At 45.7% G+C, this 7,104-nt stretch overlaps 1 protein-coding gene across 2 annotated transcripts in view; it reads right to left on the bottom strand.

Annotated features, from left to right (window-relative positions):
• csrnp1b (cysteine-serine-rich nuclear protein 1b) overlaps positions 1-6,888 on the bottom strand; it is a 14,264-nt gene extending 7,376 nt beyond the window's left edge. Inside the window, exon 1 of one of the 2 annotated variants that reach the window (XM_042705093.1) lies at positions 6,625-6,888. The gene's annotated coding sequence lies outside the window, so the exon portion shown is untranslated. Of the gene's footprint in view, positions 1-2,148; positions 2,344-6,624 lie in introns of those variants that run through there. The other variant, XM_042705094.1, reaches the window with a different exon arrangement.
• Between the last annotated feature and the right edge of the window lie 216 nt (positions 6,889-7,104).

The raw sequence follows: 7,104 nt of genomic DNA, 5'->3' as shown, positions 1-7,104 counted from the left end.
AGCCAGTTTGAGCGGTTACGCAAGCTAGACGGCAAGACTTGGTGTAGTGCACCGTGCTGTGAGACTCAACAGTGCAGGGGACACACTGGGGCTAGGGAGGCCTCGGTCATAGCACTGAGCAGGGACCGATTTAGCAGCAGACAACCATGTCTTACAGAACCAGGCCATTTTCTGTCACTCTGTGTGTGTATAAATATATAGATAGATAGAAAGAGAAGGAGAGAGAATATGTGTTGAGGGAGTTTTCTCTCTCTCTCTCACACACACACACACACACACACACACACACACACACACACGGCTCTCAATGTCATGCTATTATTTTGGTTTCACTTCATGTAGCTACAGTAACAAAAAGAGATATTAATCTCCGTCTTCTCATTTGACTAAGAAAACGTATCTATATATATTTTTTCAACCACAGTCTCATCCAAGTATTTGCATTCAGCTTCATCAGAGCCTGGCGTCTATGGATCGACACCACAAAAACTTCATCCACATAACAGACAAATACAGACTCAGCAGCCATTTTACCAGATGTAAACCCACACCCACACTCCACACACACACACACACACACACTTGTTAAAGAGGAGAGGGGCACAAAAAAAAAAAAACTGCAAGGATGCCCCTGGGGAGAGGAGAGGAGAGAGAGAGGAAGGAAGAAGGGAGGTAGAGAGAGAGAGACTGAAAGACAAGTGGGGGAGAGATGGAGAGAGACAGAGAGCCAAGTCAGCTGAGGAGTTTTAATTAAAGGCTATGGCCAAAGAGGGAGGGAGAGGGGAGATGAGAGGAGGAGAGGGAGAGAGAAAGAAAGAAAGAGCGTGAGAGAGAGAGAGAGAGAGGGAGAGAGAGAGAGAGAGAGAGCCCTGGTGTCAGAACTGGGTCATTGTCTTTTGACTGCAGCCTACCTGACACATTGATTTGTTAATCTTGTTCAACAGGCAGAAACAATGAAGAGGAGCTAATCCCAAGGAAGGAGGGACAGAGAGAGAGAGAAAGAAAGAAAGAAAGAAAGATAGAAAGAGAGAGAGAGAGAGAGGGGGCAGGGTGTTGAGGAAATAACCTTACAGTCTGTGTCAAATCTGGGGTCTCTCTCACCACCCCTCCCCTACACCCGCACAATAACCCAGGATTGATGAGGATATAGGAAGAGACGCAGAATAATTTCGGGGGGAAAAAAACGCAGAGACATGGCCACTTTTCCTTCACCTCTGATGCACCTCATAAGATACCTGCGGAGAAGCCGAGGCCTGTTGCCTGCCTGTCGTCAGGCCTGGAGATGAGAGGGATCGGATCAGACAGGCGAGATGGGGAACGGCGCGCGATTTCGCTGCGCCATAAATTATGCATCTCTGTCATTCCATCAAGCTGCACAGAAAGACCAATGAAAAGGCGGAGGGAACACACACACACACGTACACACGCACACATGTATGCATGCACGCACACGCACACCCTAAGATGAGGTATTCCCAGCTGTCGCTCAGTCTGAGAAAGATAAATCTCACGGAGGGGGCAATAAAAGGAAAAGGGTTGTCCACTGGAGGGGCAACACAACCAGCCCCCCCCACCCCCCCACCCCCGCCCCACCACACACACACACACACACACACACACACACCAGATCTCTGATCAGGTCAGCAGGGTGGGTTGATACGGCTCTGCCTAGATCTTCCAAACAGAGGCTAGTGATACAGTTTTCACAAATTCTCTTTTCTGCGGAACAAAAGAGCTTGGCAGCGCTCTAGAGTATAAAAATATCATGATTCTCTCTCTCCTCTCCTCTCTCTCCCCCCCCGCCCGCCCAGGTGGGAGTTCTCTGTTGAAGCACTCTTGAAAAGCATTAACTCAATAATACTGAACGCATTCAAGTGATGTACCTGAAAGAACTAGAAATTCCACCACAGATTATAATTATTATTGCTATTAAGACCATTACAGTCATTTCCTTTTCTAAATGAACCATAGAAGCACAAGTGCAGACAATTCAGGCGAATAGCTGGAAGTCAAAGTTATGGGAGTTGCACATTCTCATCTCCAAAACGAGATGGTTTTAGAGTAAGCTTCAGCACAAAACACTTGACGGTTCCCCCGAAGGCGCGTACAAATCCTGAAATAAATTCTTGTTAAAACCGCTGGACTCACCAGCTCTCCCTGTGTAGACCCAGAAGTGAGGTGAAGCAAGCCAGAGATAACCCAGCCAAGCAGCTGGTTTGAGCTACACTGAGCTGCTGCTCATACGCCTAAACACACACGTTCAGACCAATACACACGCGCAAAGTTCAGATAAGCCCACACGCTCAGACACACACACACACACACACACAGAGAACTGGTGCTGGAAAGTTGACTTTGCCCTAGCAGCTGGTTACACAGCAGCATGACCACAGCTGATAACAGAGCCCTTCAGAACTGAACATATGCTAACCTGCTCTGGATGGCGGATTTGCATGCCATTCACAAAAGTGTCCATGCCAAGCTATTAAAGCTGTGGGCGTGTGTGGGGGGCGGGCACATCGTGATCATCTGTGGGAAATCGACGCTTCGAAGCACGCAGCACCCCTTTGTGACATTCTACCTCTCTGCTCTCTTTCTCCCTCTCCCTCTCTCTTTCTCTTTCTGAGCATTTAGAATGCAATTGGTATGTGTGTGTGTGTGTGTGTGTGTGTGTGTGTGTGTATGAGTGTTGGGGGGTTGAAATCCAGATAAAACACATGATGAATGGTCACGAAATTTCACAACTGCCAGAGGAATCCGGGCATGATGTTGGGAAAAAAAGGAAAAAAAAGAGAGAAAGACTCCACCTGGTGGCTCAACAGCACCAAACTCCCCAGCTCTCTCCGGAGACGGCCAGAGAGGAGGGAGGTGGGAAGGTTGGGGGTGAGAAAAAAAAAAGATCAGCTTTTGCCAGGGAAACATTCTGTTCCTGTGGCTCACACACACACACACACACACACACACACACACCACACACACACACACACAAACCTTGTGTGCATATCCATCCCAGATAGTAGTGCTGGTGCGGCAAGGGACTTAAAACAAACAAATAATTTGATGCCTCCAAGCCACAGGCATTCCATTCTGGCAGGATGAACCCCTTCTGTAATGTGGGATGGAAGGGACTCGATTGAACCCAGATGTGCTCCCTCTGCTCCTGGTGCGCTAGTGTCCCCACAGGGACATACTCCAGAGTCAGAGATGCCTTTTAAGGGCACACCTGTTGGGCCTGATGGAGATCTTATGCTGGGGATTTCTGGGCCCGTTTGTTGCATTCTTGCCTGACCGCCACATCACGGCAACAAGCACAAGTGGGTGACGCTGGCCGGAACAGTTTGTAAATTCTGCAATTCCAGAAATTGTTTTCTGAAGGCGCTCATGAAAAACTGCCATGGCTAATGTCTTTTCACTGAGGAGGAACCAAACACACTGAATTCCTCCAAATTCCTGAACGCATCCCTGAATAGCACTGAAATAACAAATACGACTCAAGCGGTGGTAGCGCAAGTCAAGCTTTATAACTTCCAGAGACTCACTGCATGATTAGGGTTTGGTGTATGACAGTCCTTCAGCAAAGACATGCAGGCCAACATGAGAGCTGGCTCTGGAGAAGGGAAGGCCTATCCACACTAGGGCTGGGCCAAGGCAAACTGCCATTTGGGGAGCTTGTCATTAACTGCAACAGGAGCAGATGATGAACAAGTCCTCAACTGGCTCTGCAGAGAAAGTGTGTCAGCTAAACTGGAGTGGAGTTTAATAAATGAAAGAAATTGTGTGTGTGTCTGTGTAATATATATCTATATATATATATTATAGCAAATGAGTACAAGTCTTTCAGATCTTACACAGAAAGAATAAAATACTGTGTTTGTGAGGATGCACTTGGGCATTGCATGTTTTACTTGCAACATGGCAAAGGAATTGAACCTAACTAGCTTACTCATGGAAACTGAGTCAGACAATAGTCTCTAATGCTTAGACTCCCCAGGGAGAGGGGTCAGCCTCGCTCTCAGTTTTCGCCCCACTGTGTGTGTGGTAGAGGGGTCAGCCCCTGTCTGGGCCACCTCACAAGCTGCAAGGAATGCTGGAGAATGACAAAACAGATGGGACCCCTCCGCTAGCTCACCCCTCTCATATGCTTCTCTAACAAACCCCCCCCCCCCCAATCTCAGGACACAAAAGCCCCAGGACAGCCAGTGAACATGCAAATATAGGGAGGGGGGATGGGGGGTACAGACAGACAGTGGCAAGGAACCACTGATCAACTGTGCCGTCGACTTGGTTTTACAAGAGGAGACGCAAAGGGAGAGAAAACAGACAGGGCAGCTCAGCAAAAGCATGTGGTTTCCAGTAAACCACTACTACTTCCTGTTCGGGTGAAACCAAGCGACTTCTACTCTATTGCCTGTGTAAGAAGAATGAGGTCGTCGGCTTATGAGAGAGCTGTGAAGCGAGGCTGGACAGGATATCAGCGAGACAGGTCATCTTAATCTCCCCCCCACAACCAACCATACAGCCACACCTGCCTGCCCTAAAGAAGGACTTTTCTCACTGGTATACGTAAATGAAAAGGATACCATAATTTTGCACTTCAACACATAACCCGTTCTTTTCAGTGTTTAAAATTAATTTCAGATGTACAAAATGACAGTGATGCACAAATGTGATTTTTTTTAACCTAGTATATTTTTCAAAGGAAAGTTGGGGTACACAGCAAAACAATTCCTTTGCAGCCATGAGGTGATCAGCAGATTTAAATAGGATGTTAAGAGGAGAGATAGTAAAGTCATTTTTCATGCAAAAATAATGGCCAGGCAAACGACGGACCCACAAGCTGCCCACCAGCCTCTTAGAGCAGGGTCTAAACAAAGACTCATTCAAGCGACCATAATCTGAGAGAACATGATTCCCACAAACAAGCGAGTGAGGTCGCGCTAGAGACAGCAATATAGCATATCATCAGAGTTCCGTGTGAAAATCGCTCGCACAGTGGAATCTTTTTTTGGTCAACAAGCGATAAAGCCTCAGACCCCAGAATCAGGAATTTGGTTGTTTTCAATTACATAACGGAACTTTTAATGAATTCTTAAGTATTACAATTACTCTTGAATAGGCTATGTTACCCCAACAGGTAACCTAAATAATGTAGCATATAGCCTGCGTTAGTGTATCCACACTTATAAGCTTACTTTAATGAAAATGATACAAAACTAACGTGGAATCACCTGCTCATTAACCAGGCAACACAGTGTAATGCAATCGGTGTTCTGATCAAAGGCCACCGATAGGCTACAGCTGATAGATGAATTTGAGCAACTTCAGCAGATCATTGACAATGTGTCTGCCTGGCTAACCTGCCAGTGGCAAAGTGGCAAGCACACCATCGCTCATAAACTGAGTTTCCATCCCACTCATTCGTAGCCTATATTTTAAGCGCATTTATGGAAATTCGGCTAATAAAAATGCGATTCAGCGCACATTTCCATCGGCGGTGTTACGCGAATGTAAAATGGACACTCTCCTAATCAAGGGAGGAGTTATGAACAGCTGTGGGTTCAAAACTTGAGGTTGAGACAACTTTAATGTAAACACGTAATATAATGTCAACATATACTATTTGATGCGAATATATCCATTTCCATTAACCTTAGTCACATTATAGGCTACCCTATGCGAATCGGGATAATCCACCCCCACTCTAGCGAATTGATTTGTTATTCGATTTGGAAGATTTTATGCGAATTTTAAGCGTTTCCACACCGGATTTCCTTTTCGAATGGTCAAAATTCGCATTAAAAAGTTGGACGGAAACCCAGCTATAGAGACCCGATGATCCCAGTGATTAATGCCAATTACAAGACTCACTCCCTGAAAAGTCCTGTAGTACCTTCAGGAGTCGCTCTAGTTACGAGAGACGCGCCACCGCCGAGGACTACAAGGAATCAATTTACTTTGGCTATCTCATACAACCAACAGGAGCTGTTATCTCATATCAAAACCAAATTGTTGGATGACAGAGTAGGCTATACAGCAATCATTGTCCACGAGTGCATCCAACTTTTTCGAATGAGGTCTGATTTAAGGAAACACAAACCAGTGAGAAGCCACAGTCATCTCTTTAAACGTAGGCTAACACAGGCGGACAACTGCGAGACAACATATCGGTTTATTATGTTAAGCGGCACGCTCCTTTTCACTAAACGTTTATCTATTTACATGGTCTATGGTCAACGATAGACTATTATTATTGAATGAAAAATCTATCTATAGGCCTTTATTAAACGCATATCTCTTAGCAGCTGACAAGAGCGAAAATTAACAGTTTAGGTTTAAATAGCCTATTTTACTATTCGCTAAGAATTAACGTTTCACAGAGCGGTTTAGCACCGACAGACCTGCAACATTGTATGGGAAGTATAAACAGTATAAAGTTTTACATCGTCAAACAGCTACCTCACAAACCATCTTAAAGACCAACAAACTTCCCTAAGAAAAAATCATTACCGCAACAGCATATCTGTTCCAGTGACATAGGCAAAGGAACATTCAAACTATTTGGCTACCCTACACCCCAGAAGCTATTGGACATAAATTAGAAGTGTAGTGGACCCAGACACTCACCAAGAATAAACGTATCCGATCACCATTAGTGACAATAGATGAAATCAGAGGATGAAATAATAGTAATCCAGGCGACACGATCGCGCGTTATCCGTGCACAGAGTCTTCGGTTTTTGTCTCGCTATTGTATGGACACCGTACCAGCTGAAGCGTTTCCCTTGTCTGAAACAGTCTGCTCGGCAGCGCAGCCTTTTTCGTCAGTGGAAAACTCCCTCCTGGCGTCTGACGCAGGCAGTGACACAGAGGGAGAGACTGCCCACGCCGCTTCCTGCCTTCCGAGTGAACTGGCAGTCCTGCCGCAGAAGCATCCTGATCACGATCACTATAATTACATGTCCATTTGATATGTTATAGTAATATTGTGTAGGCCTCCATGACTAAAGAGGTAGATAATGAGAACAATAACGGTGTGACCTCCTGCAGTCGGTTGTCACGTCGAAATTCACTTTCAGTGTAGACTACTCATACGAAGTTGTTGTA

The sequence above is a fragment of the Clupea harengus genome, unplaced genomic scaffold (genome assembly GCF_900700415.2).
Source record: "Clupea harengus unplaced genomic scaffold, Ch_v2.0.2, whole genome shotgun sequence".
NCBI classification, from domain to species: domain Eukaryota; kingdom Metazoa; phylum Chordata; class Actinopteri; order Clupeiformes; family Clupeidae; genus Clupea; species Clupea harengus.
This window is presented reverse-complemented; position numbering and strand designations above follow the sequence as displayed.